Below are 8,988 nucleotides of genomic sequence, written 5' to 3' on the forward strand. Positions count from 1 at the left end.
TATTATCTTTTTAATATGATCTTTTTAATTATTATTATTATTATATATAATTTTTTTTTTTTTTTTTTTTTTTTTTTTTTTTTTTTTTTTTTTTTTTTTTTTTGCGTAATATTATTATTATTGTTATTATAAATTAGAATATTTATACAATTTTGTATCTATGTTAGTTAAAATTTGAAAATTGTTACATTCTTTGCTCAAGCAAAGTGAAATCAATTTAATTATTATTAATATTAGTATATATTATTAATTATTATTCTTATTTCTATTACAATTATTATTATTAGTATTATGATAAATTGACAATTTTTGAAATAAATTTACTTAATTAAACTCAATTAAACTCAATTCTGACTTCCATATGAAAGTAATGTTTTTATTGACTGACGTACTCAGCTCAGGTCACGTCACACTGTATATCGCGTCGTCCCCTTGCCTTAGTTTTCGGTCGTCAGTCAGCAAGTCTATAATGGTTTGGGTTATGACTTGAGGCTCTTGCACATCTCCAGGATTGTGTCCCGTGTTTTACAATCGCCTCTTCTGATGGTCATTTTTAGGTTATAGTCGAGGATTTTTGCCGTTGTCGCCCTCTCCGTACTGCTTATTAGTCGTGCAGTGGCATCGTTCTTGACGTTATCCGTGTAATAAGTACACGAATCTGTGTGTCGGGAGATGGCGACAACCGCATGTGGGACGCTTTGGAGGAGATGGGATTTTTTGGAAGTTGTACGCACAATAACCACTTCCCTGAAGGTGAGTCCCTGAGCTTCGTGGATTGTTAGGGTGCGAGATCCCGTTTTGGTTCCGTATCCCTGGCCGATTAGGAGAGCCTTTTCGGCCTGGGTGTGGACAAGATAGAGGGTGTCCTCTTGGTTCGGGATTTTTGCACCTGTGAACCCCTTCAGCTGAAGAGACCTCGTCAGGGTTTTGGCTGAGTATATGCCACTGTAGATTTCTCTAAGGGCATACGCTACGTCCTGTGGGTTCCTGTACGTACAAAGAAGTTCTTTTGTGACATTTGTGATGAGGTTTGGTCTGTTGTAAAGCAGCGGGAAGAGGTTATTGCGGTCTATGTAAGGGAGTTGATTGTTATCTCCTATCAATAGGGCTTCGCTGGCTTGGGCTATCTGAACTGCCATGACTATGGATCCGAAGTGGTTCATGAGGGCCTCGTCCACCATGATTCTGGTGCACGTCTCGCCTTCACTCATACCGTTGACTAGTAGGGATGCCATAGTTCTGACTCTCTTTTTGGCCCTTGCGCCTATTTTCGGTTCTAGTTTCTCTCTTAGGTCTTTCGCTGCTTCACATGTGGTTGTCACGATGATGTCGCGTGAAGTGTCGATTTGGGACATCACCCAGGTGGTTTTCCCGCAGCCGGGGACTCCGTTTACCCAAGTTATGGTTGGTTTTGTCCAGTGCTCCGGTTTCCCGCCTTTGTACAGGTCTCCTGCTATGGTTTCCGCCATTTCAAGAATCCTGTCGTCCAGCATCACCTTGGTGCACTTGGCTACCACCACTATTGGGTCATCGGGAGGTGTGTTGAAATGTGTGTTGCCCTCGATTTCTGTCTTCTCCTCGTTCAGAGACACAAAACCACACGTATTGCTGTAGGCCGCCATATATGTACCTGCCATTTTTCCGTGAAGGACCGTGGCGGTATCGCTGTTGTATATGGCTGCCTCAGCCTCCTCCATTAGTGCTCCCAGCAGCCGCGCCGACCCCCATTGGTAGGCTTGCATGACACCTTTGCAAGTGTCTGTGCTCACCTTCCCGGTTGCCTTCGTCACTGCCACGAACTCCAAGAAGGCATTTATAATGTGGTCTTGTGTCTCGTTCACTGGCAACAGTCTCGGGAGGGCTACTTGTCCCATATCTGCTCTACTGCGGGGTTGTGGTGGTGGTTCTGATTTTTGACGTGGTGGTGTTACGCAGTCTTCGACAGCTTTTTCAAGCGACATCATTCGTCGTAGTTTTGATTTTAGTTGTCCGGGTATGGCCTGTGCGGCTTCGGTCAAGGTGGACCACATTGATGCAGGTGTGGTGTGTGGATTTTGTGGGGTTCTTTGCTCTGCTGCTGCCCGAGACGCTTCTTCCTGGCACCGTGTTTGTAGTCTCTCCGAACCACTAATGGTCGGGTTGGTGACTGGATGATCCCAGCAGTCGGTGATTATTTGCGGGGTGACGTCCTCGCGGGATCCGGAGAGGAGATAACTTAGGTTTTGTCCTCTGTCCTCGTATATCACCATCTCGTGGTGTTTCGAAGACTGAATTACACCCATGTAATCTCTGGTTTCTCCTCCCCTGTATCCCACGATCATAGCGTCCACGCTTATTTTCCGGGCAGGTGTCGTCTGTGTGGATCGGGTCCCTAGTGAATTCAGCACTTTACACGCCAGTTGAAACTCTGTGACATCGAAATCGGTGGCGAATAGTACGACAGTCTTATTGTTCTTTCGTACTATTCGACACTCGACACCTTCGACTGTCGCTGTTTGTAGAGAGTTATAAACTTTTTTGCGCATCGTTGTTTTGAAGGTGCTGCCGTTCAGGAGGGCGCCTAGTCCTGGCGAGATGTTTACGGTGTTTTTGCCCATGGCGTTGCAGAAGGCTATTCCCAGTCTCTCTGTGTTGTTGTCCATATAGAGAGCTACTCCTCTTAACCTTATGCCCGGGCAACCCGGCTCTCCCATGTCAGTCATGTCCAGCTTTGGTTTTGGGTTTGTGTGTGTTGTTGTTTGTGTGTGTGGAGTGTTTGTAGTGGGTTGAGAAGGCGATATCCCGCTGTTTCGAGTTGACGCTATTCTTGCTACTCTCTGGATGAAATTGAGCAGCCGCACCCTGTCAGTCTTTGACTCCAATATTTTGTGTAGGTTTGTTTTGTTTAATTCCAGGTGAATGTTCATGGTCAAGTTGTACCTATCTGTCTGAAACCTTGGGCAGTCGAAAAGTACATGCCACACTGACTCGCTTTCAGTCTCGTCACATTCGCAGCCCGGTTTGTCCCTGAGACCGAATCTATGGAGATATTCTCCAAAGCCTCCATGTCCCGTTAGGATTTGTGTTTGGAGATGTGTTGGTCTATCTCCTCTTACTATCCGGTATGCTCTGTCGACGTCAGGGAAGAAGACTTTGGTGATCGTTCCCGTTTCAGAATTGTTATAGCGATCTTGCCACTTCTGTATGGTTTCTTCCCTGATTTTCCTCTTGATGTAGGATAGAGGTATTTCCGCGTAGTCGAGTGAGGAGTCGTCCTTGCTTGCTGCTGTTTTTGCTAGTTCGTCTGCCCTTTCATTTCCCGCTGTGCCCACGTGTGCCCTCAGCCAGAACAAACGCACGTTTCTGCCCTCCTCTCTGATTGTCGCCAAGTCTTCTCTTATGGCCTTTGCCAGGGGGTGGAGCAATTTGTAATTTGTCAACAACTCAAGCGATGATCTAGAATCGCTGAGAATGTTCACATTTGGCTCCTTGCTTTCTTTTGCCCTCGCTATAGCTCTGTAGAGTGCGTACATTTCAGATTGGAAGACAGTACACGCGCCGTCTAGCTTGAATGTGTCGTTTAGGGTCTCTCTGCCATTTTCCCACCATGTAAGGGCCGCCCCCACTTTGCCATCCATTTTGCTACCGTCCGTGTAGATTTGAGGTCCGGTGATTTGGTGGGTGGCTTGGGTGTCGGCGTCCATGTTCTCGAGGAGTGTGAATTCCGCTGTTGTTGCCTCTGATGGGTGTGGAAGATTTTCAAATTTCACTTTTTCCTCGAGTTTCCTACCAGGCGGTAGATAGGCATCTGAGATTCCCTTTTTGGCTTCGTACAGTGTGGCGTTTTCCTGTATGCGTAGGTCTAGCGGGAGTGTTCCTGACAGAATGAGCGCTGAGGTCAAGGATGTTGTTCTGTATGCTTTGCAGATCTTTTGTGCAAATCCTCTTTGTAGAGCGCTGATGATTTTCGCATTCATCTGGAAGTGTGTTGCTTTTGACCAGGCGCATGCCCCGTACGTCATGATTGGCTCTATCACGGCGACGTATATGGTCCTGATGATCTCTCCGTTTAGGCCCCATGTCACTTTCGCCGCGCATGCTAGTTGCTTATAGATGTCTGTTGACTTCTTACATACTGCAGTCACATGCGCATTGAAATTCAGCCTCTTGTCTATTATCAGTCCGAGAAGTTTGATCTCATCCACCAGTGCTAGTGTCGTCCCTGACATTTGTATTTGGGGAGGGGTGTATTTGAGTCTCTTCGTTAGCAGCATGGCTTGAGTCTTGTGCGCTGCGAAGTTTAGCTTGTTCTGTACACCCCAGTTTACAATTTTCTCCAGCACCGTGTTGATGTTATCCTCCATCTCGTCCAGACTTTCCGAGGAGAAGACCAAGACCCCGTCGTCCGCAAACGCCTGACAGTGTACTCTTTCCCCGGACAGTAGTTGAAGTAAAGGGTCCAGTATTATGTTCCAAAAGGTTGGTCCTCCGATTGAACCTTGGACACAGCCCTTTGTAGTACCCCTTGTGCTCTTCGCTCCCGCGTAATGCACAGTTATTGATCTGTCCGAAAGGTATGAACACACCATCTTGTACAGGTTTCTGGGGCAGCCCCTGTTCGCAAGTTGTGTTTTTAGAGCCGGCCACCACGCGTTGTCGAAAGCGCCCTCTATATCCAGTGAGATCATTATTACAGACTTTTTACGGTCCAGTTCTTTCCTCACATGGTTTATGAGGTCGTAGAGGGCGTCCTCGGTCCCACGCTGCGGCATGAAACCGTACTGCTTTTGACTGAGTGTTGGGAGAATGTGCCATTGCAGTCGCCCCACCATTAGTTTTTCAACCGTTTTGCCCAGCACTGAAAGCAGGCCTATGGGACGGTATGACTTAGGGTGGGTGTAGTCTCCTTTTCCAGGTTTCCTCAGGATGACCACATGTGCGGCTTTCCAGCTGAGGGGAAAATGTGACAATTCCAAGCACTTGTTTGCAATTGCCATAAATACCCCCCTGCTGGCATTTATTGCGTTGGCACATATGTCTGAAGTGAAGCCGTCCGGGCCTGGGGCTTTTTTGGGATTTTGTGCTTTAAGCACTGCGTCCACTTCTGCCTCGGTGAAGGGTGGATCGTCCGGCTTCAGTCCAGGCATGTCTTCTGGGGCTCTGCTCTCCACTTCGATTCTGAGTTGGGTGTGGTACGGTGTGTCCGTTATGGTGGTATCTTCAGGATAGAAGGTGCTCGCTAGGAGATTTGCCGATTCGTCGGGGCTCAGTGTGGCTCCGTCGGCTCCTCTTAGCAGCATGTCGTCCTCCCTTTTAGCTGTTTTCCTGATTACTCGGTATACACCGTCCCACATACTCTCTCTGTCTTGTGTTGTGCAGAACTCCTTCCAACTCTCAGTCTGGGCTTCCAAGCTTTTGTGGAGGTATTCCTCTTTGGCCTTAAGGTATTCTTGCAGTACGGACTCTTTTCTGGCTGGAGCGGCGTTCCGTATACGACGTTTTTTACGTAGAACGTCTCCTCGCATTTCGTCGAGGGTGTCGTTCCACCATGGAGGTGTTGGCTTGCCCCTTCTGTGGCCTATCTTGGGGATGGCGTGTGTACACGCTTCCTCAATGGATGTTGTGTAGCCTGTTATTCCCCTCCCCGTCCGCGACCTCCCTTATTCTTTCTTCGCTGATGTTGTGCGACTCTAAGGATTTGAGTAGTTGGCTTCTGAACTCGGTCCATTTTGCCTTCTTGGTGTTGTATTGTCTGGTGGAGCTACGAACACAAGGTTGTAGTGTTTCTCCCAGTACCAGACTGAATGTGATGGCATTGTGGTCCGATGTTGTCAGGGTTCTATCCACCTTCCACTCTTTTATTTTCCCTAGTATACCGGTGGAGCAAGCCGTCACGTCTACGATACTAGTGCACAGCTTGCCCCTCCTGTACTCTTCGAAAGTTGGGGTGTCGCCGACGTTGAGTACATGGAGATCCATTTCGTTCAGAAAGGAACAGTATGCCTCTCCTCTGTCGTCGTTGGATCTGCTTCCCCACCAGTGGCTCCAGGCGTTTACGTCTCCTCCTATCAAGATGTGTTGAGAATTTAATTTCTGGCATACCGCCTTTGTGCGTCTTAAGTAGGGCTCTATGTCTTTGTCTCCTTCGTAGTAGACTGACACGACTCCTATGCTCGTTTTGCCTGCCTGTAAAAGCACTGCTGCCTCAGTTTCTGTCACAAGCTGTGGGTCATGAATTACCCTCAGCTTGTCACTGAAAATAAGTATCGCCGCTTTGACAGGTTTCTGCCGGTTGATGGTGCACTGGATGACCTGTGTGCCCTTTGGGAGCTTCATAGTCCCTGTAGAGCCAACGTATGGTTCCTGGACTAGAGCTATGGCTGCTTTCATGTCCTCGGCTGCTTTGAGGAGTTCGGCGGTGGCTTGTTTGGAGCGTTGGAGGTTGGCTTGGATCATTGTAAGCCTCGTGTGTCCGTCTTCTCTTCTAGGAGACTGCCCTTGGGAGTTTGTGGCGCCCTTAGCAGTATGCCGTTTTGGAACGTGCTATCCGGTCCCACGTTTGTCGCTCAGGGCATATATCACTATATGCCATGTGGGGTGGTGTTTCTGGGTTGTCCCTCTTAGAATTGGTGCAGTTTCTGCACTTCGGTGGATTACCTGCCGCTCTGTTCGGGCAATCTTGCCATGCGTGGTTTTCTCCACAGAAGTTGCATAGCTGCTCCTTTTCCTTGCAAAGTGCCTTGGTGTGACCGAAGCCTAGGCACTTGGAGCATTGTATGAGGGGCGACTGGTCTTCTACTGACCCTCGCTCGAGACCGATGTGTAAAACTCCCGCCTCGAGTATTCTGCTGTGCAACTTGGGGGACACTTCCAGCACCGGATGACACTGGTGTACGTTTCTCGCTCTTTTTCTGTAGCGTACCTTTACGAATCGGTCTTCCTTGGCCAAGTCTGCAAAGACTTTTTTGTTTTGGGCCTTAAGGTTTTCTACCAGTTCCTCATCCGTATGGTATGCCAAGATATTTTTAATTTTTATGAGAGGATTAGACGCTTTTGCCTCTTTGACTATGAGGTTTTTATTTTTAGAAATTTGGGTGCTAATTTTTTTAATATTGTCTCCTGTGTCGCAGGTAAGCACCACCTTGCTGTTTTTGGCCTTGCGCACGCGTTCCACCGTGATTCCAGTTGTTTTGAAATCTAGTGTGTCTCTAATAGCTGCCAGTACTTTGTCCCCGGTGTTTGTGGGATCAGTACTGGAAACTATTATTGCGTGGTTCGGCTTCTTGGGTGGTTGTGTTTTAAGTACCGCTGCGTATGATTTTGATTGTGCGACTTCGTTCACGGGCCGCGTCTGCTTGTCTTTGTGGGCCGAGTTGAACCACACGAGGGTCTCCTTCAAGGTCCTGCTCTGGCTCGCCGCCTCAGCCACGTCCGCCCTTAGTGGATTGATGAGGTCCTCCAATTGAGCAGTCGTGTCGGTGAGGGCCATTTCAGCACCCAATCCAAGAGCCCCCGCAGGTTGTGGACCGTTCCCGGCATAGGTTATGTCCTTTAGCTCCTCTACGCCCTCAGCGATTTCCTTGGCTTTGCCCGTTAGTGGTGCCAGTGCCTCCTTCAGGTCCGTTTTGATGTCTTCCCGCTTTGGGGTCGATTTGGCCTCGATGCTAGCCTTGAGGAGGCTGATGGAGTCCTCAATTCGTCGGAGGTCTCCTCTTATTCCCTCAAGGGCGGTAGCATCTGATGTTGGTTGGGGGCACTGCTCGGGGCTTGATGGTGGGCTATATCGGATTGTCTTGGCTGCTTTTGAGTCCTCCTTGATGTAATGGAGTTCCGTCGCCAATGAGGTTACTTTGTCCGATATTTCTTTTAGAACCGCGCTGTAGTCCTGTGCCGGGTACTGCTTGGGTTCCGTGGAGTTTGCCGATGGTTTTGGGGGGGGAACTGAGGCTTGCGCGCGGGCCGACCTGACCTCCGCGTGGATGGCTTGGACTGTCTTGAACAATCCGTCCAAATCCGTCCATCTCAAAGTCAAGCCAGCCCTGGACCTTGTCCACAGATGTATGGGTGCGTTGGTGGTCTGCACTTCCCTTTTGCATAGCTTCGGCAAACTCTTTTTGGAGAGAGCTCAGTGTCTTTGCGTGCTCCCTCTCTACCCTTGCTAATTCCCTTGCGGACCTGGTCTTTTCAATTTCCAGGTTAAGGCGATGCCTTTGTCTGGAGTCCGCCAGGGCCAACACGAGTTCATATAGGTCGCTGAGGGCGTTTACAGCGATCGCCTTCACCTTTTTGTCCAAGTTTCGGGGCTTCTCTAGTGCTGTTTTACCCTCCATCATGACTTCGCGGGCTCTCTCGGTTGCGAGATCTTTACTTACTGCCGTTCGTTGTCCGATGGGGGGGAGAAAACTCGGTCGTCCGCCGTCACTTCCAGTTTCGGAGGCGTCATCCTCCGAGAGTCCCTCTGTGTGCTCCCAGACTCCCAGGTCTGATAGCTCCTGGTCTATCTCCGAGATCCTTTCCTCGAAGTCGTCCTCGTCCTCGCATTGCGGTGTCTCGACTGGTGTTGTGGACACAACGATGCTGTAGTGGTCGACTCGTGGCGATGATGTCGGAGTGGAGTGTTGAGCAGCGGGTGCGGGTCCCTCGGGTTCTGGCTCCTTCACCTCCAGTTCTGGCGACGACAACAGTCCCGTTGTGGACGTTGGTGTTACTGGTGGTGTGGTGTCCTCGTCCGGCTTTGGTTTGGTTGGTGAGTCTCCTTGGAAGGATACTTCTGCGAGGTCTCTGTTGTCGTCTGCGGCGGCCATTCTCGCGCTTGTTTGAGCATTCTTGATGGTAACCGCTCTGCGTAGGCCACCTGTGGACGTTTTCTTTCCTAGATCCTGTAGTAAGGCTATGCTTTTGCCAAGTTTAGGGTCTCCTTTCCTTGGCGCTGCATACCTTTTTTTCTGTATCCTTCCTGGGTGTTTTGTGGTTGTTGTCTTATTTGAGCTCTCTGACATGGGAGAGATT

At 49.1% G+C, this 8,988-nt stretch overlaps 1 pseudogene; it reads right to left on the reverse strand.

Annotated features, from left to right (window-relative positions):
• Nucleotides 1-479: 479 nt before the first annotated feature.
• On the reverse strand, nucleotides 480-6,435 carry LOC135085760 (uncharacterized; annotated as a pseudogene).
• Between the last annotated feature and the right edge of the window lie 2,553 nt (nucleotides 6,436-8,988).

The sequence above is a fragment of the Ostrinia nubilalis genome, chromosome 2 (genome assembly GCF_963855985.1).
Source record: "Ostrinia nubilalis chromosome 2, ilOstNubi1.1, whole genome shotgun sequence".
In the NCBI taxonomy this organism is placed as follows: domain Eukaryota; kingdom Metazoa; phylum Arthropoda; class Insecta; order Lepidoptera; family Crambidae; genus Ostrinia; species Ostrinia nubilalis.